Source organism: Triticum aestivum, chromosome 7B, assembly GCF_018294505.1.
Source record: "Triticum aestivum cultivar Chinese Spring chromosome 7B, IWGSC CS RefSeq v2.1, whole genome shotgun sequence".
Taxonomy (NCBI): Eukaryota; Viridiplantae; Streptophyta; class Magnoliopsida; order Poales; family Poaceae; genus Triticum; species Triticum aestivum.
Window position 1 is genome coordinate 440,572,502 of NC_057813.1, and position 25,556 is coordinate 440,598,057.

The following is a 25,556-nucleotide window of genomic DNA, read 5'->3' on the forward strand; positions in this document are numbered from 1 at the left end:
TAAATGTCTCTCGGTCGATCATCCAGATTTTATTTCCTTGGCCCCGCCAAGGGTGAAATCTGAGAAGGTGTTATCTTCCTTTGGCATCTGCATCCTCCATCACCATTCATTATGGTAGTATGTTGTGTTGTCAGCATCCTTGACACGGATGTTGGTAAAACCTTGATGATTATGGAATTGCTCAAGTTCTTGAGAGCACGCACAAGCGCTAGGTGTTATCATCGGCACTAGCTGGGTTTGCTCTCAGTTCCTCAGCATTGCTATGACCTTCTCAAACAGTGAATTCACTCTCTATTGTTGGGTTCTTCCCCAGTTACCAGAATCATTCCCATCATTTGCATTTTGTTTCCAGCTTGCACCGCCAATGTCCATTCTACCATGGGTCTCTTCCATTTCCGGTGGTAAGCAAATTCATCCATTACGTTGTCTTCAACAAGGTAATCCACATCATCCAAGTCCGAGTATGCCATTCTACCGACCCCCTCCAAACAACGGTCGAGAATTGCCTTAGGTTGGTTAAAGAGTCTCAATGATCTCTGAATCAAAGGTAATTCTTTTTGCCACTTAAGGGATATTTCTATGAGTCACCTTCCCTAAGGTGCATCGTTATGGTATCATGGCAATTCAACTCCTCGCTACGTTGACAACCGTTCACCACCTTTTAGGTGAATCGTTGTCTACCTAGTGAACCTTCGTCATCCGTTTCTTTCCACCCCTCTTGAAGAGTATCTGTGTCTCAACCCGAGAGATGGTTTATGTCTCATTCCGTGAGTTAATCCTGAGTTGTTCGACCTTCGAAATAACGATTCTTTTAGGGTCTTTCCTTTCCTCTCGTTGTCATGTTAGTTGGAGTTCTCAGACAAGACGACAAGACAAAGATGGTGTTCAAATCAACGTTCATTTGAAGTACAACCTGGATCGTGAAGATTGTGCTAGTTTGCATTCCCTTTCACCTTACCCTACGCTTGAATCTCGAGACGAGATTCTTGTTTAGTAGGGGTGAGTTGTCACATCCCTAGCTTCTGGTAATGCTCTAGGCTAGCTTCATCTGAGCATCATGTTTAAATTTTGAAACCTGAACGAGGAATTCTGGAAGCCTCAAAAACTTAAATAAAAGAAGGGCAAAACCCTAGAAATCTCATTCATGCTCCAAAATGCTCTCTTAAATGTTTGATAATTTTTGGTAAGGGTTCTGGTCCCAACCAAAATATGAACATTTTTAAGGAATTATTTTTGGGGACTTTGGATTTAATTCATTAGCTATTTGAATTTGAATTATATTCATATAATTAGAATATAATTTCAAATACCCCTGATATATTTTATAAGCTTTTGGAAAAGTCCATTTAGCAATATAAAATATTCAGAGGAGTTTTTGGCATTGTTTGAATTATTTTAAATTCAAAACAGTGGCAAAATAAATTAAATAAAACAAAACAGAAGAAAAAAATAAAAAAGAACAGAAGCCTACCTGGGCCACTTACCTGTAGCCGGCCCAGCTGGCCAGCCCATCCGGCCGGCCCAGCCCACCTCCTTCCCCCCTTGTCATCTTCCTCCTTTGCCAGGAGGACGAACAGAGGCGAGGCGTGGCGCGCGCCCGAGAGGCCTCGGCCACCTCCTGCTTCCCCCTGGCCACCTCCTGCTTCCTCTCGTCGCCCTGGACCCCGTCCGCGACGCCACGCACCCCCCCAGGCCTCTCACTCTCTCCCCGAGCTCCTCTCTTCCTCTGGCTCTCTCGTGCGCAGCCACCGAACACACCCGTCGCCGCCGACGAGCATCACCGCGGCCACCGTCCACCCCGTGCCTCTCCGATGAGTTCAGAGGAGCCGCCATCGCCTTCTGCGTCTTCTACACCAACCCATTCGACCGCGGGAGCCCTGTAGCGTCTTCCCGGAGCTCGTCCCCAACCTTCGGCCGCCGGCGAACTTCCGAGGATTCGCGAGCTCCAGCCCCTCCCCGGCCTCGCCGTTGCCTCTACCGGATCCGCTGTGAGCTCCTCTTCCATTTCCCTCCTCCCCGCGCTCGTTCCTGCACGCTAGCCGCCCTTTTCACCGGGGCCTTGAGCTCCTCACCGCCGGTGATGACACGGACAAGGCCAGAGCCACCGGAGCTAGCTACCGAGCACGGCAACGTGCTCCACACCTCACCAGGAACCTAACTCACACACCAGCTTCCCCTCCCGTGCCCCCTAACGCCAACCCCGACCTCGCCCGAACTCCGGCCACCGCCGCGAGCTTGCCTCCGGTGAGCTCGGGCCACCTCAGCCCCTGCCGTTTGCACAGATGGATGCGGGCGAGTCCCAGCTCCACGTAGACGCCCTCATCCGCCCGTTTGGCCGCCGGAGCAAGAAATCCGAAGGCCTCCGCCGTCTCGGCCTCGCCGGCGTCAAGCTGCCGGCAGGTTAGGCCCTGCTGACCAGGGGTTTGACCCCCCCTGGGTCGATGACAGGTGGGGCCAGCCCCCCTGTTAATTAGTTTAGTTTATTTTAATTTAATTACCCCCCTGCTGACACTGACATGTGGGCCCTAGTGCCCTAATCTTTAATTAAACTAAACTAAACCCCCCTGTTTAACCTGTGACGCTGACATATGGACCCCACTGGTCAGGTTTGACCTGGTCGACGCCTTTGACCTGCTGACGTCACCCCGGCGTCATGCTGACGCAGTATTCCTTTTCTGGAATTTAGTTTATTTTATAAATAATCAGAAAATCCAGAAAATTGTATAAACTTCTAAAATTCATAGAAATTCAACCGTAACTCCAAATTAAATAATTTATATATGAAAAATTATCAGAAAAATTCAAGGAATCCATCTGTACCATTTTCATGCATGTTAGAACAACTTATAGCTGCTGTTTAGCACAAATCATATAAAGGGCATTTATTTAATCACATATGGAGTTTGAATTTGAATTTTATATTCAAACCAACTTCATTTAATCTGTTGCTAGTTGCATTAGCTCAAAACACATTCATATTGCCATGTCATGAGCATGCATCATATTGTGCATTGCATTGATTGTGTTCCTTTCTGTGTTGCCGGTATTTGTCCCCTCTCGATAGACGCGATACTGACAATGTGATCGTTGACACTGATGAAGACTCAATGTTATCTTCAGAAGTGCCAGGCAAGCAAAACCCCCTTGTTCATTCCGATAAAATCCCACTCTCTCGCTCCTGCTCTCTTTTACTGCATTAGGACAACAACGATTCATCTGTTACTTGTTGCGGTAGTTGAACCCCTTTATCCTTTGCATGACCTGTCATTGCCACAGTAAATAGATGAAACCCACTAGCATGAGTAGGAGTTGTTTGAGCCCTGTTGTGCCTACTCATTATTGCTTGTTTGTCATGCCTGCTACTGTTTAGAGTTGTGTCAGGTCTGATTCATCGGGGATGAATCAGAGGTGTGTGAACATGTCCTACTGTGTGTGAGCTAAGTGTGTGAATACGATTTGGTAAAGGTAGCGGTGAGAGGCCATGTAGGAGTACATGGTGGGTTGTCTCATTGCAGCCGTCCTCAGGAACTGAGTTCTGTGTTTGTGATCCATGATTCGGCTACTACCACGCATTGGGCCCGAAACCAATGGACCCTCTCGGCTTCTTAATCACCCTTGTCCTCTGTCCAGGAGTTGCAAGTAGTTTCTGGTGTTTGTAGTATGCTGGAGGCCGTGGGCAGCGCTGACCGTAGGGGTGGGCTGTGATGCGGTAGGCACGTGGCCGGGTATACCGGGCGCCCGTTTGGTGTCACGGAACCCTGTTCACATCGTTTGGGGCTGTGAGCGAAACTCCGGCCGGATCTCCTCATGGATGGAACCCGAATAGGCGATAAACCTGGACTAGAGACTTGAGTGTTTAGGTAGGCCGTGGCCGACACCCACGTTGGGCTTCCGCTTGAAGGTTGCCGAGTACATGTCGTGTAAACGGCGGTAAGTGGTGAGAGCGTGTGTGAAGAAGTACACCCCTACAGGGTTAACATCATCTATTCGAATAGCCGTGTCCGCGGAAAAGGACTTCTGGGTTGCTTATATCAGTTCATAGACAAGTGAAAGTGGATACTCTAAAATACGCAAGATAAGCGTGAGTGCTATGGATGGCGTTCTCGTAGGGAGACGGGAGCGGATCCATAGTGGTGTATTGATATGGTGAATATGTGGACTCGTGTGCGCCACCTCAAAAGAGTTACTTGCAGTCGTAGTTCAGGTTAGCCACCGAGTCAAAGCTGGCTTGCTGCAGTTAAACCCCACCATCCCCTTGTTGAAAATGATGCATATGTAGTTAGTTCTGATGTAAGTCTTGCTGGGTACATTTGTACTCACGTTTGCCTATTTTATGTTTTTGCAGAGAGACTTCGGTCTCGCTAGTAGTTTCACGTGGACTTCGACGTTTAGCTTGATACCTCAGCTACGATCTTGTGCCCTCGGCAGGATCTGATAGATAGTCAGGCTTCTCAGCCTTTTTCATTTATAGATGTCTGTACTCAGACATGATAGCTTCCGCTTGTGCTTTGACTTGTATGCTCTGAGTGTTGGGTCATGAGACCCATGTTTGTAATATCTCGCTCCTCGGAGCCTATTGAATAAACTACTTGAGTCGTAGAGTCATTTTGTGATGCCATGTTGTATTGCACATATCGAGCATATTGTGTGTATGTTATTGAAATGCTTGGTATGTGTGGGATCTGACCATCTAGTTGTTTATCTTTAGTAGCCTCTCTTACCGGGAAATGTCTCCTAGTGTTTCCACTGAGCCATGGTAGCTTGCTACTGCTCCGGAACACTTAGGCTGGCCGGCATGTGTCCTTCTTCGTTCCTGTGTCTGTCCCTTCGGGGAAATGTCACGCGATGAATACCGAAGTCCTGTTAGCCTGCTACAGCCCGGTTCACCGGAGTCCTGCTAGCCCAGTGCTACAGCCTGGGTTCACTCGCTGATGACCGACACGTTCGATGCTGGGTCATGGATGCCTGTCCCTGTAAGTTTGTGCCACTTTGGGTTTACGACTAGCCATGTCAGCCCGGGCTCCTTATCATATGGATGCTAGCGACACTGTCATATACGTGTGCCAAAAGGCGCAAACGGTCCCGGGCAAAGGTAAGGCGACACCCGTGGGAATACCGTGCGTGAGGTCGCAAAGTGATATGAGGTGTTACATGCTAGATCGATGTGGCATTGAGTCGGGGTCCTGACATCATTGCTGCCACGGTTGTAGAATTTAGCCCGGGCTGGGTACCAGCCATGAAGATCCCAACTCTGCTCGACGGCTCAAAGGGGTCCGGAATACTGCTGCCATCGGAACAGCCCCCAAGCCCGCCATCTTGCAGTTGATACAACAAATCCGTCTCACCCGTGGACGACTCACCATCAGACTAGATGGCCGTCTCACCGCCAGACACAGATCTTTCAGAAAATTCCCCTCCATGGATGCATCCCACGAAGGCACACTTTATGGAGGGCTGAGCCCGGGCGGGTCTCGGATGCTGAGCCGTCTCGACGATGTCGGTGCAGATGTCCGGCTCAGGGTCCGGTTCGCCGATCTTGCCGATGAAGACATGGATTCCACCGAAGGGAACACGGTACCCGTACTCAATTGAGCCGGCGTCGGGGCCCCAGCCTGCGTCGTTGATGTAGAGCTTGCTGCGACGACTCTTGGTCATCTAGCCCACAGCGTATCCTTTGAGCCCTTTGAAGCTGCCCTTCAAGAACTCAAATCCATCGTGCGCTGGCCCCATGGTGGGCGCCAACTGTCATGGAATTGTCATGGCAGATGTCCTAATAAAAGGACTTAGTCGTGGAGCCATCACAACTAGGAAGCTTAAAGGGGTTAAACGGGACAAAGGACACGAGGTTTATACTGGTTCGACCCCTTGAGGTGAAGGTAAAAGCCTACGATCCAGTTTTGGGTGGTATTGCTTATGTATCGATTACCAGGGAGCGAATCCGCTTGACCTAGTTCTCGATCTGTGGTTACTTGCCCTGAACCGCCGCTGGGTCGTCCCTTTATATACAGAGGTCGACACCCAGCGGCTCACGGAGTCCCGGCTGGCTCATAAATAGTGTCCATCTCGGTGACTGTCTATTCTTGCCTTACAATACAAGTCATACATATATGGTGGTTTATCTCTACGAGCATTAAGTCGCCTTTGGGCCTTGGGCCTTTAACAGAACCTCCATCTTCAAGTATCTTACTGGGCTTCGTAATAGTGAATCGCCATAGGTATGACCTGGCCCCTCCTGGGTGGGTCATGCCTAATAGTTATATCCCCAACAGGCACCCTCCTGCCCTCATATATAAAGGAGGAGGGGAGGAGGCGGCCAGCCTAGGGGCGCGCCAAGTGTGGGGAGTCCTACTAGGACTCCCTAGTCCTAGTAGGATTCCTGTCGGTGTCAAAACCGGCGGATCTCAGGTAGGGGGTCCCGAACTGTGCGTCTAGGCGGATGGTAACAGGAGACAAGGGACACAATGTTTTTACCTAGGTTCGGGCCCTCTCGATGGAGGTAAAACCCTACTCCTGCTTGATTAATATTGATGATATGGGTAGTACAAGAGTTGATCTACCACGAGATCAGAGAGGCTAAACCCTAGAAGCTAGCCTATGGTATGATTGTTGTTCGTCCTTCGGACTAAAACTCTCCGGTTTATATAGACATCGGAGAGGGCTAGGGTTACACAGAGTCGGTTACAATTGGAGGAGATCTACATATCATATCGCGAAGCTTGCCTTCCATGCCAAGGAAAGTCCTATCCGGACACGGGACGAAGTCTTCAATCTTGTATCTTCATAATCCGGGAGTCCGGCCAAAGGTCATAGTCCGGCTATCTGGACACCCCCTAATCCGGGACTCCTTCAATTCCCCTTTCTTTTTCAGAGAAGGGGAGAAGGAGAAAAAGGTGGAAGAGAAGAAGGAAAGGGGGGCTGTCGGTGTCAAACTGACGGATCTCGGGTAGGGGGTCCCGAACTGTGCGTCTAAGGTCAATGGTAACGGGAGACGGGGGACACAATGTTTACCCAGGTTCGGGCCCTCTCTATGGAGGTAATACCCTACTTCCTGCTTGATTGATCTTGATGAATATGAGTATTACAAGGGTTGATCTACCACGAGATCGTAATGGCTAAACCCTAGAAGTCTAGCCTGTATGATTATGATTATGCCCTACGGACTAAAGCCTCCGATTTATATAGACACCAGAGGGGGATAGGGTTGTACAAAGTCAGTTACAGAGAAAGGAATCTTCATATCCAAACACCAAGCTTGCCTTCCACGCCAAGAAGAGTACCATCCAGACACGAGAGGAGATCTTCTGTCTTGTATCTTCATTGCCCATTAGTACAGCCCACGTCGCATAGTCCAGACTACCGAGGACCCCTTAATCTAGGACTCCCTCAGTAGCCCCTTAACCAGGCTTCAATGACGAGGTGTCCGGCATGCAGATTGTCTTCGGCATTGCAAGGCGGGTTCCTTCTTCGAATACTCCAGAGCTTCCTTCGAATACAGAAAACGTGTCCGGCTCTGCAAAACAAATACCACACACAACCACAGAGAGTATAATATTTCACGAGTCCAATCCGCTGACGACTTTTCGTGGCATGACATCACGTCGATGCCCGGTCATTATTCCAACCCTTTTTAGCCTGCCGCTCCATATTTCGAGATGCGGTTTCATTGGCACGTCTTGTCAAAGCAGATATCGTGTCCCCTTATTGTGGGATTCTCATCAATACAGGTGTGGGTAACCCAACCGTGCCATCTGCATGACCCTTGGGGAATAGGCGAGTTTTAAGGCTAGTGGGGAGGCGCTTGACATTTGTTGCCTTTATAAGGAGATAATGATTCACCCTTTTTCACCCACGCCTTCTCTCGTTCTCTTCCTCCCCCATTCTCGAGCTCCAGCGCCCAAGTTCTCATCTTTTCCGCCCCAACAAAGCACTCCGACCTTGTCCGGATCTAGAGCGCAAGGCAAGTGGAAGGCCTCCACCATCAAGGAGAAGGACATCACCCAACTCCGGGAAGGCTGGGTATCTCGCAAAGGAGATCGCCCACCGGCTTCCAGCCAAGGGACAGATTGTCCCTACTCCGAAGCCCCATGAAAGGGTTGTATTCCTCCCACACTTCATCCACGGGCTGGGATTTCCTCTCCACCCATTCGTCTGTGGACTCATGTTCTACTACGGGCTGGATTTCCACGATCTGCCCCCCAACTCCATCCTTAACATCTTGGCATTCATTGTCGCGTGTGAGGCCTTCCTCCGCATCCCACCCCACTATGGATTATGGCTGAATATCTTCGATGTGAAGCCGAAGGTGGTGAGTGGCCAACACGCAGAGTGCAGAGGCGCCATGGTGAGCAAGATGCCCAACGTTGCATGGCCTGAAGGATCCTTCATGGAGACTGTCAAGGGGTGGCAGAAGTCGTGGTTTTACATCATGGAGCCACGCGGCACCAACTGGGCGACGACTTCCGCATTCTGGCCCGGAGCCCCGACGCGGCTCACCTCCTGGCCGGAGAAGGGCCTGGACTGGTCTTCATCGGACGAGCTGACAGCGCTTCAATCGCGCATACAGAGCATGATAAACCAGAAAATCAAGCTCGTCAATGTGATCCAGGTGATGCTGATTCACGGGATCCTCCCGTGCCAGCGCCAGACATGCCATTTGTGGGAGTATGAAGCGGCCAAGCACTAGACCTTGCTGCAGTTCTTCGGCACTACACACGAATATATCTGGAAGGTGCTCTTCAAGGCCACCGAGACGCGGCCGGACACCGCCGAGGACCGTGGGCACGATCTGGCCCACCCCACTAGTCTGGTAAATGTTTCATGTTTTCAAGGTGTATCCTTTACTTGTATATTCGAGGAAGATGCCTAAGCCTCTCTATTAACTTTTTAGGCCTGGACAAAGAAGGTGGAGCAGATTCACTGTCGGCTCCGCTGCCCGAAGACCCAGAAATCCCGCTCCTGACGAGGATGCTGGTTCCGGCGCCCTATCAAGCATCGGAGAAGAAGGCTAAGAAGAAGGCCAAGGGGACCATGGCGGTCTCCGTCGCAAGGGGACTTCAGACGTGACGTCCGAAGACTCCGAGGCTCACTCCTCTGCCGCTAAGGATGACGAGGAAGAGGGGGGGGAAGAAGAAGAAAGACATCCCCCCTGCAGGGGAAGAAAGAAGATGATGGCCTCCACACGTTTGGAGGCCGAAGCTTCCAAGAAGGGGAAAGCTTCCCTTCCGGATGACTCCACCACGGCCACCGACAGTAGCTCGGAATGGAACCCCAGGGTCAAGCCCCTGGCCAAATCGTGAGTACTCCAAAACCCGAAGGTCGTGCAAGGCCGACAGGCAGAATGCGGAGGCTCCATGGTGGTCAAGATAGCCAACGTCACCTGGCTCGAGGGTGCCTTTGTGGAAACCATCAAAGGGTGGCAATCGGGTGGTTTTATATCACCGAGCCGTGTGACCCTAAATGGGCAGCGGCCCCCGAATTTCGATCCGGCATCCCCACCCGGCTCACATCTTGGAAAGAGACGGGCTTGTCGTGGGGCAATCCGGAAGAGGTGACCGGACTCCAAACCTGCGTCCGAGACCTGGTGACCAAGAAGGTCAAGCTTGTCAACATGGTCCAGGTCATGCTCTTCCACCGGATCCTCCCGTGTCAACGACGGGACTTCAATTTGTGGGAGTTCGACCCGGCCCGGCACCAGACTCTATCCCGGCTCTTCGAAACGAAGCATGAGGACGCCTGGAAGGTGCTTTTCAAGAGTTCCGAGGTCTCCCCTCCCATCACCGAGGATCGCGGATTCTGCGCCAAACGTCAAGCCTTGAAGTAAGCTTACATTTAGTCCCTTACGAGATATCCGAATTTCATAGTGTGACTTTATGTGGGATCTAAACTCCCGTTCCTTTGACAGGACTGGAAGAGGACATCTGGACAGTTCGACTGTCCGGTCCCTTTGCCCGAAGGCCCTGTAGACGCACATTTAGCGAAGCTACTGGTTTCGGCACCTCACATGGTGCCAGAGAAGAAGGCCAAGGAGAAGGCCACAGGGACCCGAAAGAGTTCCCGGCGCCCGGTGTCATCGGATTTGCCCGACGGCCCCAACGCGCCCTCCGCCTCCGAAGACGAGGAGGAGGAGGAAGAAGAAGATGCCTCTCCCCCTCCAACGGGGGGAGGAAAGAAGAGAAAGGCCGCCCCAACTGGGGAAGCCGGAGGGTCCAAGAAGGGGAAGACCCTTCTGCCGGACTACGCCCCCGACGCCGAAGACGGCGGGGAGGACTGGCCATCCAGGGTCAAGCCCCTGGCAAAATCGTAAGTGTCCGGCTACCCGAATGACTTATTGAACTCCTTTATTATTCGATAGCTTTTAACGCCGAAGCTAATCATGCAGTCCACCCAGAGCTCAGCTTGGCGATTCGTCGAGCGGATCTCTGAATTCGTCGGACGTGAATAGTGCTTCACTTCCGACGGCCTCCTCCCCTCTCCCTACAGACGATGTTGAGGTGGAGTCCCGTAGGGGACAAAACCAGGAGGAGGTGGTCCTGGAAGCGCCACAAGGCGACCTTCCGGACTCCAAGCCCAAAGGGGGTAAAGCCCCGGAGGGATCTAAGTCCGGCCCCGGGCCGGACACTGCTCCGGAACCATCAGCTGTTCCAGTGTCTGACAGGCGGCGCCTTCATAAGAAGGGCAAGCCTGCGATGCCGGCGACTTCCGTCCACTCGGAGGCACCGGACAATTTGCTGGACGCGCTTAACAGCGCCTCCATCAACGAAGAACACCGCACTGTTATGAGTGCGGTGATTCAGAAGGTTCAGTCCGCCAAGAGCGGGCTGACGGAAGCCTGCACAGCCTATTAACGGGCTTTGAGGTACGTGTTCAAAAACATATATAAAAAATATTACCGCATAGACAGTAGCCCCTGATGCTTAGTTCGGTGTTCGGAAAGAAAAGCCGAGCTGAGGATCTAAAAAGATATACGCAGGAGTCTAATAGAAATATGTCAATATGGGAATGTAGGCTGCGCTGCTGACCTCTGCCGCACTGACTGCGGAGGTCAATGCCTTGAAGGAAAGCCTCAAGCGGTCCAAGAGCGAGCTCGGCCGTGCCAAGAAGCAGCTCGAGGATAAAGAGGGTACATAGTACCTCCTGTAAATGTATATAGAAATACTTGGTTGCAAAATAATAACAGGACCAACGTTAATGTTGCAGGAGCCACGACTGAGGTGGCGACCCTGAAAGAGGCGGTCTCTAAGGCCGAATAGAGTGCGACCTTGGAGCGCACCGAGCGAGAGAAGCAGGAGGCGCGGGTGGCGGAGGTGCGTCAAGAGCTCCAGGCTCTCGTGGAAAAACACGAGAGTTTGGAGCGTGACTCGAAGACTCGAGAGTCCGAGCTTGCCTTGGATCTTGAGAGTGCCAAGACCGCTAAGGCCGAAGCCCAGAAGGCCCTTCAGGAAATCGAGGCGATGAAGAAGATAGCGGCGGGTAAGGCATTCTTTATGCAAAGCAAAAATATAAAAAGTTAATTATCTGCTACTTACCCGAACCCGGAGCTCTCCAGGAGCGTTCGCTGATCTGCCCTGTAGTGTGTCTGATGCCGCCGCATACTATTGAGCCGAAGAGGGGAGCTCGACGGAAAAGGTGTTCTGGTCTCAGTATGCTGAGGCCGAACATCCGGTGCCCCTGAGCGACCAGCTGAAGCAGCTGGTCGAGCTCCACAAGGTGGCCGAATAGGCCATGAAGGGCCTCATAGCTTGGCTGTGGCCTAGAGAAGTCATGCCTGGGAGCTACTTCGGTCTGGTGCGGTGGCTGGTGGACGCGTGTCCGTGGATTGAGGTTGTCAAGCGCTCCGTTTGTATTGAAGGTGCCCGTCGGGCCCTTGCCCGTGCTAAGGTGCACTGGGGCAAGCTAGACGCAGAGAAGCTGTTGACGGACGCGCCACCACCGGGCAAGGAGTATCGTACGCCCGAGATGTATTATAATGGCGTTCTGAAGGGTGCCCGCCGCATAGCGGATGAGTGCTCCAAAGATGTAATTTTTGAGTAGACTCGCATTTGTTATCCTGTACGCTGAAGCTTTGTTCATATGCGTTAAGCAACGCTTGTTAATTTAAAATATTACCTTCTGTGCGGCCGTTTATCAAATCTGAGAGATGCAAGTCGTCAGCTTCGACCCCCATGCCATGAGTGCTGGGGTGTTCGGGATAAACCTGAGCGCTCTTGTTCCAATTCTTCGGTCCATCTAGGGAGGCGTTCAACACAAAGAACCAGGTTGTCGGACTTATAATGCTTTATCACTCTCACTTAGCCATAGAATTCTATAATTTTAAATTTCGGTGAAGCCTCTAGTATTCGGAAGACCGAGTTCGGGGCGCTATCCACGCCTAGGCCGGATAAGTCCGGTTCCTCGCTCGAAGCGGCATAAGTCTTTAAGGACTCAATGAAACCTCGCGAACAACGACCGGTCTCTCGCACTATCATGATAGTCAGTTTTAGCTTTCTCTACCGAGGTGTTAACCCAGCTCAACTGGGGCACAATCGCAGTAGTTCTCCCAGCGCTACCTTAGCCAACAATGCAGAACGTAAGGTACCAAAACACGGGAGCCGGGCAAACCCAACTATTGACCAAAGACATGATTCGGAGCCGATGCATATAGTGCTATAAGTTCGGGGTGCCGCACTCGTTAGAGTGTTCGGTCTTCTCACACCATGTTATGGGGTGTTGTAAGCCCCTGGTGTATTATTCGTACCAAAGTGTACGGTTGCAGAATGTCATGACTGAACATATTTGTATATAAAAATAGATAAGTACAATAATAGGTAAGAGCTATATATTGTTTATTAAAAAAGGGCTACTGCGAAAGCAGAACAATACAAGAAGTGCCGTAAGCAAGAGATGGGAGTATTTGACATATTCCCCTCCAGGGGCAAGCTGCGGAATTGTAAGTAAAACAGGTATTAAACTCGTTATAGAGACCACCTAGACTTTTGACGTGGCTTGCTTCCTCCCTGGCTGTTGCATGGTGGGTTGGGCGAGTGTATTGCCGTAGTTGGGTCCTGAAAGTGTGTGAAAAGGAAAACGGCGAAATAGGGAGCCCCTTAGTGCGGTTGAGCCGCATTCTGGGCGTGCCGTTGTTGTGCCCCTCCCCTTATGCCCATGGTACCTCTAAGGCGTAATTATGTACGCGTGGTACCAGTATCACCATTTGGCGGGGGCTAGGGTTGGGGCCGCACTGCTATGCTTGCTCGGAACGTGCCAGCCGGATTTGTTGTAGGTTACTTCGGGCTCGCTTGACGTTGTCCGGATGTTTGGCGCCTGGGTTGGAGAACTGCTTTGAGAGGCTACTCTGTACTTCCGCCGCCAGGGCCGCCGTGTGCTCCTCCGTTCGGAGAGAGCATTCGGTGTTTCTGTTTACCGTGATGACTCCACGAGGTCCTGGCATCTTGAGCTTGAGATATGCGTAGTGCGGCACCACATTGAATTTGGCAAATGCGGTTCGTCTGAGCAGGGCGTGATAGCCGCTGCCGAATGGGACTATGTCGAAGATTAACTCCTCGCTCCGGAAGTTATCCGGGGATCCGAAGACCACCTCGAGTGTGACCGAGCCTGTACAGCTGGCTTCTACCCCTGGTATGACACCTTTGAAGGTTGTCTTTGTGGGTTTAATCCTTGAAGGATCGATGCCCATTTTTCGCACTGTGTCCAGGTAAAGCAGGTTCAGGCTACTGCCGCCATCCATTAGGACTCTGGTAAGGTGAAATCCGTCGATAATTGGGTCTAGGACTAGTGCGGCGAATCTGCCGTGACGGATGCTGGTGGGATGGTCCCTTCGATCGAAGGTGATCGGGCAGGAGGACCATGGGTTGAACTTTGGGGCGACTGGCTCCAGCGCATAGACGTCCTTGAGAGCACGCTTCCGCTCCCTTTTGGGGATGTGGGTTGCGTATATCATATTCACCGTCCGAACTTGCGGGGGAAATCCCTTCTGTCCTTTGTTGTTCGGCGGCCGGGGCCCCTCCTCGTCATTGCTATGTAGCCCCTTATCTCTGGTCTCGGCACTTAACTTGCCTGCCTGCTTGAACACCCAACAATCCCTGTTGGTGTGATTGGCTGGCTGTTCGGGGGTGCCGTGTATCTGGCACGAGCGATCGAGTATCCGGTCTAAGCTGGATGGGCCCTGAGGGTTTCTTTTGAATGGCTTCTTCCGCTGACCCGGTTTAGAGCCTCTGAATCTGGAATTGACTGCCGTATCTTCAGTATTGTCACCGTTAATGCGGGGCTTATGCTTGTTGCGACGTGACCTGCCATTGTTATCCTTGGTATCCGAATTGCCGGGGCTCTTGGTTATGTTATTGCTACGAGCTAGCCAGCTGTCTTCTCCCGCGCAGAAGCAGGTCATGAGTGTCGTGAGGGCTGCCATGGACTTCGGCTTTTCCTGTCCTAGGTGCCGGGCAAGCCATTCGTCTCGGATGTTGTGCCTGAAGGCTGCAAGGGCCTCGGCGTCCGGACAATCGACTATTTGGTTTTTCTTGGTTAGGAACCGTGTCCAGAATTGTCTGGCCGATTCCTCTGGCTGCTGGATTATGTGGCTTAGGTTATCGGCGTTTGGTGGTTGCACATACGTGCCCTGGAAGTTGTCAAGGAATGCGGATTCCAGGTCCTCCCAACAACTAATTGACTCTGCCGGCAGGCTGTTAAGCCAATGACGAGCTGGTCCTTTAAGCTTGAGCGGGAGGTATTTGATGGCGTGTAGATCATCACCACGGGCCATGTGGATATGAAGGAGATAATCCTCGATCCATACCGCAGGATCTGTTGTGCCATCGTATGATTCGATGTTTATGGGTTTGAAGCCCTCGGGGATTTGATGATCCATTACTTCGTCTGTGAAGCATAGTGGGTGTGCGGCGCCCCTGTACTGGGCTATATCATGACGCAACTTGAACAAGCTTGGTCTGTTGTGTTCGGCCGGGCCATACTTATTGTGTCCGGTGTGACGGCTAGCGTCACGTGAAGCGGGGCGCCCATGCGATCCATAGATCGATCTTGTTTGCCTTGCCTTATTCTCCAAGATGTCTCGCAGGTCTGTTGCGTCTCCCTGTACTCTGGTATGTTTTGAGCGGTGTCGGGGTGCGGCTTGGGTTGAGGGCCTGAAGGCCTCTCTATCGCGGCCACGGGGTGGCCGATCGGGCGCATCATACGCTGGTGATGTAGGTTTAGTTGCTTCCTCCTCAAGTTGGGGTAGCAGCCTGCGCTTTGGGTAGCTCTTGGATGGGCGTTCTAGTTTATACTCTTCGGCCGCCAGGACTTCGGTCCATCTATCGGCTAGCAAGTCTTGGTCAGCTCTAAGCTGCTGCTGTTTCTTCTTGAGGCTGCTTGCCGTGGCTACGAGTCTGCGTTTGAAACACTCTTGTTCGACGGGATCCTCTGGCACGACGAATTCGTCATCGTCGAGGCTTGCCTCGTCTTCGGAGGGAGGCATGTAATCGTCGTCCTCATCTTCTTTGTCAGTCGCTCTCTCATGAGGGCTGGCTCCTTCGTCCTCCTGCACTGAATCCTGCTGGAGGGGGTTGTCTTCGGCACTGTCCGGCGTATTGTTATCTCTGGTGCCGGAATCACCGTTTTTGCTTTGGCGGGACTTAGAGCGGCGCCGCTGACATCGGCGCTTGGGTTGCTTCTTGGAGGGGTCATCCTCCGTTTTCTCCTCGCCATCTCCCGCTTTAGGGGTGTCCACCATGTATATGTCATATGACGAGGTGGCTTTCCAGTTCCCTATAGGTGCTGGTTCTTGATCGTCTCCTTCATCGGCGTCCATGCCATCGATGTCTTTGGAGTCAAAGTCGAGCATGTCGGTTAAATCGTCGACAGTGGCTATGAAGTGGGTGGTGGGTGGGCTACGAATTTCTTCGTCGTCCGCATCCCAACCGTGTGGACCGTAGTCCGGCCAGGGCTCTCCTGGCAAAGAGAGAGACTTTAATGAATTCAGGATATTGCCAAAAGGCGAGTGCTGAAAGACATCCGCGGCGGTGAACTCCATGACCGGAGCCCAATCGGGCCTAATCGGAAGAGGTGCGGGATTTACGGAGTCTGGCACCTTGGAGTCACGGGTCTTGCGAGGGACTAGGCTGGTATCCGGCTCTATCGCCGTGGAGGTTGCAGTTTCTGGGGCGGCGCCCAACCGTCCGTCCCCGACTGGCGCAACGGGCTCCGAGCTAATGGTCGGAGCGGACACCTGAGCGACGCTCTGGGTGTTGTCCGATGACAGAGCTAAATCATGCCCATCGTGACAGTGCGGCGCGCCCGATCGTGGCTCGAATCCGTCGAAGATCAAGTCCCCGTGGATCTCGGCCGTGTAGTTTAACCTTCCAAACCTGACCTGATGGCCAGGGGCGTAGCTTTCGATCTGCTCCAGATGGCCGAACGAGTCGGCCCGCAGTGCGAAGCCGCCGAATACGAAGATCTGTCCAGGGAGAAAAGTCTCATCCCGGACCGCATCGTGATTGTCGAGTGAAGAAGCCATCGGGCCTAAAGGCGACGACACAGAGGAACTCTCAATGATAGCACCAATGTCGGTGTCAAAACCGGCGGATCTCGGGTAGGGGGTCCCGAACTGTGCGTCTAGGCAGATGGTAACAGGAGACAAGGGACACGATGATTTTACCCAGGTTCGGGCCCTCTCGATGGAGGTAAAACCCTACTCCTGCTTGATTAATATTGATGATATGGGTAGTACAAGAGTAGATCTACCACGAGATCGGAGTGGCTAAACCCTAGAAGCTAGCGTATGGTATGATTGTTGTTCATCCTACGACTAAAACTCTCCGGTTTATATAGACATCGGAGAGGGCTAGGGTTACACAGAGTCGGTTACAATGGGAGGAGATCTTCATATCGTATCGCCAAGCTTGCCTTCCACGCCAAGGAAAGTCCCATCCGGACACGGGGCGGAGTCTTCAATCTTGTATCTTCATAGTCTGGGTGTCCGGCCAAAGGTCTTAGTCCGGCCATCCGGACACCCCCTAATCCAGGACTCCCTCAGACGCCGTGAAGCTTGTGACCGAGGGACCGCCCGCGAGCAAGGAGCACCGCATGCCCGAGCTGTATTTTGACAATGTCCTAGAAGCATCCCGCATTGTGGCAGAGCAATGTGCTAAGGATTTTATATTTCCATGAATACATTCATGTTATCCTGCCCTATATTATGAAACAAGATCGTTATGTAATATAATGCTTGTTATTTAAAATTTTACCTCCTGTGCGGCCATTTTTATTAAATCTGAGAGTTGGCCAGTCGTCGGCTTCAGCCCCCATATAGGAAGTACTGGGGTGTTTCGGATGAATCTAAACACTCTTTACTCCAGAGTTTGGTCCTTAAAGGAGGTGTTTAGCGCGACAAACCAGGCAATCGGACTATGTGGCTTTATCACCCTCACTTAGCCATAGGATTTTGACAATAAAAATTTAGGCGCAGCCCCTAGTGTTCGTAAGTACGAACTTGGGGTGTTGTAAACACCTGATCAGATAAAAACCAATTCATCGCAGAAGGCGGAAAAAATCTCTAAGGATTTGTGACCTGTCGAACAGCTGACCGGCTCTCGCCGCATCACGACAGTCAGTTTTCAGCTTTCTCTACTGAGGTGCTCATCTGGAAGAACCAGGACACAATCGCAGTAGTTCTCCCTTTACTACCCTGGCCAATATAACGGAATGTAAGGTAGCAAGCACAGGAGCCGAACAACCCAACTATTGACCAAAGACATGATTCGGAGCCGATGCATATAATGCTATAAGTTCGGGGTGCCGAACTATACTGTAAAAGTGTTCGGACTTTGTTGCCGTATTATGGGGCGTAATGAAGCCCCTGGCGAATTAAGGCGTACCAGAGTGTACAGGTCTAATTGATAAGAATATCAAGAAAAGAAAAAATCAAGTAATAAGCTGATGCCGCAAAAAATTGAGCCGCAAACTTTTTTTCCTTTGTAATTTGATTAATATGTTAAAGGGTATTTGTATAAGTAGTGCAATAAGCAATAGGGCTATTTAACATGCCACGACCAAGGGTGAGCTGCGTGTAAGTCTTTAAAGCAGGCATAACGATCATTTAAAAGAGACCACCTGGAAATTCCCTTATGCGTCAAAGCTTCTTGCCGTCTTGGTGTATCCGTCCCTTGAGAGGTCCGACGATCAGGTCACCAGGAAAAGGCCTGGGGGAAAAAGAAACATGAAAAGAAAAATGAAAAAGTAAAAGTATGTGGGTCCGAGAGCGGTTGAGCCATATTATGGACCACAATCTAGCCTTGCCTCCGTGTATGCCGATGGTATTTTGAGTGCGTAGTTATGTACGCACGGTACAAATACCGCTGTTTGGTCGGGACTGGGACGGAGGCCGAATTGCTAGTCAAGCTCTTGACGAGCTGGACTGTCCTGCTGCAGAGTTGTTCGGACTCGTTTGATAGTGTCCGAGAGCTTGGCTGCCGAATTAAGGTTCTGCCTATAAAGTCCGTCCTCTACTTCTGCTGCGAGGGCAGCGGTGTGCTCCTTGGTACGGAGGGAGCGTTCCGTGTTTCCATTGACTGTTATGACACCACGTGGTCCGAGCATCTTGAGCTTGAGATAAGCGTAGTGTGGCACCGCATTGAATCAAGCGAATGCGGTTCGTTCGAGCAGTGCATGATAGCCACTGCGGAAAGGGACGATATCGAAGATCAAGTGTTTGCTTTGGAAATTGTATGGGGATCCCAAGACCACCTCCAGTGTGATTGAGCCCGTACATCGGGCCTCTACACATGGGATGACACCGTTGAAGGTAGTTTTGGTGGGCTTGATCCTTGAGGGGTCAATACCCATTTTGCGCACTGTATCCTGATAGAGCAGGTTCAGGCTGCTGCGTCCGTCCATGAGGACTCGAGTAAGATGGAATCCATCAATGATTGGGTCAAGTACCAGTGCGGCTGAGCCGCCATGATGGATACTGGTCGGATGGTCCCTGCGATCGAAAGTGATCGGGCAGGACGACCATGGGTTAAGGCTCCACCGCATAGACATCCCTGAGTGCACGCTTCCGCTCCCTCTTGGGGATATGGGTAGCGTATATCATGCTCACCGTTTTAAATTGGGGGGGGGACTTCTTCTGTCCCCCTGTGTTCGGTGGCCGGGGCTCCTCGTCATCGTCCTTGCTTTGTGACCCCTTCTCCTTACTTTCGACATTCAACTTGTCGGCCTGTTTAAATACCCAACAGTCTCTGTTGGTATGATTCGCTGGTTTATCAGGAGTGCCGTGGATTTGACATGGATGATCGAGTATGCGGTCCAAGCTGGATGGGCCCGAATTGTTTCTTTTATATGGCTTCTTCCGCTGACCGGACTTAGAGCCACTGAATCCGGCGTTGATCACCATGTCCTCGGTGTTTTCACTGTTGTTTCAACGCTTGTGTCTGTTGCATCGGGGCTTGCCATTGCGATTTCTGGCTTCAGAAGTGCCAGGTTCAGTTGTATTGTTATTGCTACGGGCTAGCCAGCTATCTTCGCCCGCAGAAGCGGGTCATAAGCATCTTCATGGCTGCCATGGACTTCTGTTTTTCTTGGCCGAGGTGTCGGGCGAGCCATTCATCACGGATGTTATGTTTAAAGGCCGCTAGGGCTTCGGCATCCGGACAGTCGATGACCTGGTTCTTATTAGTTAAGAACCTAGTCCAGAATTTCCTACCTGACTCTTCGGGATGTTGGACTATGTGACTTAAGTCATCGGCATCTCGAGGTCGGACATAGGCACCTTGGAAGTTGTTGAGAAAGGCATCTTCCAAGTCCTGCCAGCTGCCAATGGAGTTTTTGGGCAGACTGTTCAACCAGTGCTGAGCTGGTCCCTTGAGTTTAAGCAGGAGATATTTGATGGCGTGAAGATCATCACCGCGGGCCATATGAATATGGAGAAGAAAATCCTCAATCCATACCATGGGATCTGTTGTCCCATCATATAATTTGATGTTCACGTGTTTAAATCCTTCCAGGAATTCATGTTCAATTACTTCATCAGTGAAGCAGAGGGGGTGTGCGGCGCCTCTATGTCGGGCCAAGTCGTGACGTAGCTCGGATGGAGTTCGTCTGCGGTTTTCTGCCCGGGCATGGTTATATTTGACACATCCGGCCAAGTGGCCATCGTCGTGCATCGGGGCACGCCCCCGCGATCCATAGATCGATCTGGTCTGACCTGCTCTATTTTCCAAGTCATGTCGTAGGTCATATGTATAACCCGAGCTGTTGTGTCTTTGTTTTTTCAGCGAGGTAGTGCGGGCTGGTGTTCGTCTTGGGTTGCCGCTTTGTCCCGGCCATGCGGTGGTCGGTCAGCCGCATTATGCGCTGGTAGGACAGGCTCCAGCGCGTCGTCATCAAATTGGGGTAACAATTTGCGCTTTGGGTAACTTGTGGTTGGGCGCTCGAGGCCGTATTCCTCGGCTACCAGGACATCAGTCCATCTATCATTGAGTAGATCTTGATCAGCTTGAAGCTTTTGTTGCTTCTTTTTTAGGCTCCTTGCAGTGGCTATTAGCCGGCGCTTGTAGCGCTCCTGCTCGACGGGCTCCTCAGGCACAAAAATGTTTTCATCGCCAAGGCTCACCTCGTCCTCGGAGAGCGGAAGGTAGTTACTGTCCTCCGAGTCTTCATTCATGGTTTGTTCATCAGGGCTAACTCACCCATCTTCGCGTTCGTCATGTTCGAAGGTTGGCTCAACGGGGTCTTCATTGTCTTCGGCATCGTCTGGAGTATTATTTTCTCCTGTGCCGATATTGCTATTTTTTCCACGACGTGGCTTAGAGCAGCGCCGCTGACGCCGACGCTTTGGCTGTATCTTAGGAGGCTTATCCTCAACTGGATTTTCATTGTCGCTGTTGTTCTCTTTGGGTGTATCCACCATGTATATATCATACGAGGAGGTGGCTGTCCAGCACCCTGTAGGCGGTGGTTCTTGTTCCTCTCCGGCATCCTCGTCCATACCGTCGATGTCTTTGAAGTCATAATCAAGCATGTCGGTTAAGTCTTCGATAGTGGCTATGAAGTGGGTGGTGGGTGGGAAGCGGAATTCTCCATTATCGGCTTCCAATTCAAGCCGGATATAGTTCGGCTGAGAGTCTCATGATAAGGAGAGGGCTTTTAACGAGCTTAGCAAATCGCCTAAAGGCGAGTGCCGGAAGATGTCTGCAGAGATGAACTCAACGATCAGCGCCCGATCAGGTTCGATGGGCGCGGATGTACGTGGTTCGAAACCTATGGCCAGAGACGAATCCGAGGTTCCGATGACACAGGCTCTGCTCGAGGTCGGATCAATGTTCGGTTCAAACGCTGCTGAATCTGCGGCTTCCGTGGCGGGGTTGAGCTTCCCGTCCTCGGATGGCGCAATCTGCTCTGGATCTAGGGCCAGAGCAATTACAGGTGCTATCTCCTGAGCACGGTCCGATGACAGATTTAAGTCATGTTCATCATGGTGGCAGCGAGCGGCTATCACGGGCTCGAATCCATCGAAGATCAAATCTCCACGGATATCGGGAACTTAATTCAAGCTTCCCAACCCGACCTGATGGCTAGGGCCGTAGCTGTCGATCTGCTCTAGATGGCCAAGCGAGTTAGCCTTAAGTGCGAAGCCGCCGAATACAAAGATCTGCCCGGGAAGAAAAACCTCCCCCTGGACTTCATTGTTGTAGATGATTGATGGAGCCATCAAAACCCTTTTGGTGATGATGCAGTGGAACTCTCAATGAAAGCACCAATGTCGGTGTCAAAACCGGCGGATCTCGGGTAGGGGGTCCCGAAGTGTGCGTCTAAGGTCGATGGTAACAGGATACGGGGGACACGATGTTTACCCAGGTTCAGGCCCTCTCTATGGAGGTAATACCCTACTTCCTACTTGATTGATCTTCATGAATATGAGTATTACAAGAGTTGATCTACCACGAGATCATAATGGCTAAACCCTAGAAGTCTAGCCTGTATGATTAAGATTATGCCCTACGGACTAAACCCTCCGGTTTATATAGACACCGGAGGGGGCTAGGGTTGTACAAAGTCGGTTACAGAGAAAGGAATCTTCATATCCGAACACCATGCCTTCCACGCCAAGCAGAGTCCCATCTGGAAACGGGAAGAGATCTTCTGTCTTGTATCTTCATAGCCCATTAGTCCGGCCCACGTCACATAGTCCGGACGGTCGAGGACCCCTTCATCCAGGACTCCCTCAGGGGCCGCACCCCCAACCCCTTGTCCAATTCGGTTTGGCTTGGGGGGCCGCGCGCCACCACTTGGCCGCCGGCCTCCTCTCTCCACTAGGGCCCATGAAGGCCCATGAGTCCCCTGGGGGGTTTCGGTAACCTCCCGGTACTCTAAAACTTATCCGATACTTCCCAAAACCATTCCGGTGTCCGAATGTAACCTTCCAATATATCAATCTTTACCTCTCGACCATTTCGAGACTCCTCGTCATGTCCGTGGTCTCATCCGGGACTTCGAACAAACTTCGGTCATCGAAACAAATAACTCATAATACAAATCATCATTGAACGTTAAACGTGCGGACCCTACGGGTTCGAGAACTATGTAGACATGATCGAGACACATCTCCGATCAATAACCAATAGCGGAACCTAGATACTCATATCGGCTCCTACATATTCTACAAAGATCTTTATGGGTCAAACCGCACAACAACATACGTTTTCCCCTTTATCATCAGTATGTTACTTGCCCAAGATTCGATCATTGGTATCTTCATACCTAGTTCAATATCATTACCGGCAAGCCTATTTACTTGTTCCACAGTGCATCATCCCGCAACTAACTCATTATTCACATTGCTTGCCAGGCTTATAGTGATGAGCATTACTGGGAGGGCCCAGAGATACCTCTCTTATACACGGAGTGATAAATCCTATTCTTGATCTAACAAACACCTTTGGAGACACCTGTAGAGCATCTTTACAATCACCCAGTTATGTTGTGACATTTGATAGCATACAAGGTGTTCGTCCATTATTTGGGAGTTGCATAATCTCATAGTTAGAGAAACATGTATAAGTGATGAAGAAAGCAGTAGCAATAAAACTTAACGATCATTATGCTAAGCTAACGGGTCTTGTCCATCACATCATTCTCTAATGATGTGATCCCGTTCATCAAATGAGAACACATGTCTATGGTCAGGAAACATAACCATCTTTGATTAACGATCTAGTCAAGTAGAGGCATACTAGGGACACTATGTTTTCTCAATTGTCAGGACCCCGACTCGATGTCACATTGATCTAACCGGTAACACCTCATATCACTTTGCGGCCTCACGCACGGTATCCCCACGGGTGTCGTCTTACCTTTTTCCCGGGACCGTTTGCGCCTTTTGGCTCACGTATATGATAGTGTCGCTAGCATCCATATGATAAGGAGCCCGGGCTGACATGACTAGTCGTAAACCCAAAGTGGCACAGACTTACAGGGACAGGCATCCATGACCCAGCTTCGAACGTGTCGGTCATCAGCAAGTGGGTCAGGGCTGTAGCACTGGGCTAGCAGGACTCCGGTAAACCGGGCTGTAGCGGGCTAACAGGACTCCGGCACTCAAAGCGTGACATTTCCCCGAAGGGACAGACACAGGAACGAAGAAGGACACATGCCGGCCAGCCTAAGTGTTCCAGAGCAGTAGCAAGCTACCATGGCTCAGCGGTACACTAGGAGACATTTCCCGGTAAGAGAGGCTACTAAAGATAAACAACTAGATAGTCAGATCCCACACATAGCAATACACGTTACACGTACGCATAACATGCAAGTATGTGCCGTACAACATGGCATCACAGCATAACTCAACAATTATATGGATAAAGGCTCAGAAGAGCCATCATAGCATTTATTGCAAACAGGGGTCACAAGACCCGTCATACAGAGCATACAAGCAACAAGCGGAAGCATTACATGTCTGGGTACAGACATCTATAAATGAAAAAGGCTGAAGAGCCTGACTATCTACAACATCCGATCAAGATCGTAGCTGAGGTACTAGCTACTAGTCGAAGTCCATGAGAACCCTAGTAAGACCGAAGTCTCCGCTGCAAAAACATAAATAAAGCAACATGAGTACAAAGGTACTCAGCAAGACTTACATCAGATCCTATCATACATGCATTGTATCAAGAGGGTAATGTGGGGTTTAGTTGCAGCAAGCCAGCTTTGACTCTGTGGCTATCCTGTTCTACGACTACCAGAAACTCTGGAGGTGAAACAACGAACACGAGTCCACTAATCACCACACAATACCCTACTATGGATTCATTCCCCGTCTCCCTACGAGAAGGCCATCCATAGCACTCACACTTGTCTTGAGCATTTTAGAGTATCCACTTCAAGTTGTCTATGTACCATGTAAGCATCCAAGAAGTCCATAACCGCGGACCCGGCTATTCGAATAGATCATGTTAACCCTGCAGGGGTGTACTTCTTCACACACGCTCTCGCCACTTACCGCCATGTACACGTCATGTATCTCGGCAACCTTCAAGCGGAAGCCTGGCGAGGGTGTCGGCCACGACCTGACTAACCACACAAGACTCTAGTCCAGGTTTATCGCCTATTCGGGTTCCATCCGCAAGGAGATCCGGCCGGGGTGTCGCTCACGGCCCCAAACGATGTGAGCAGGGTTCCCGAGCCCACCAACCGGGTGCCACTCGGTACACCGTGCCACGTGTGCCTAGTCTGTCCCAAGCCCACCCTGCCGGGTGCCACTTGGTAGAAAAATAGCACTACCTACAAACACCAGAAACTAGTTGCGACTCCTGGACAGAGATCAAGTTGGTTAATAAGTCGAGAGGGGTCGAGTTACCGGAACCCAATGTGTGGTAGTATCGAGTCATTGGACAACATACACAGAACTCAGTGCTTAAGGACGGTTCCAGTGAAACAACCCACCATGTACTCCTACATGGCCTCTCACCGCTACCTTTACCAAATCGTGTTCACACACTTCACTCTCAGCAATAGAACATATCGTGACACTCCAATTCATTCCCAATGAACCAGACCTGACACACTCTAAGCAATAGCAGGCATGGCATGGTAGGAACACATCAGTGGCTTCAATCAACTCCTACACATGCTAGTGGGTTTCAACTATTTACTGTGGCAATGACAGGTCATGCAGAGGAATGGTTCAACTACCGCAGCACAAAGTAGCAGATGAATCGTTGTTGTCCTAATGCAATAACTGAGAGCAGGAGCGAGAGAGTAGGGTTTTATCGAAATGAACAAGGGGGTTTGCTTGCCTGGTAAATCAACAAGGGAGGCACTGCTTCACAGACAGGTACTCTGGAACGTCTCCGGAGCAGGACCTATCGAGAAGGAACGGTGCCGGCAATCAAAACACAATCATATGCAACAATATGATGCATGAACATGGCATGTAGATGTGATGCTGTTGAGCTAATGCAACTAGTGTTCAATTGGTTTGAAGTCCATTTGAACCAAAGGTTCAAATGCATTTCTAAATTAGGTCTCTTATATATGCCATAATGTGTTTTCCCATATTCAGCATGTATGAG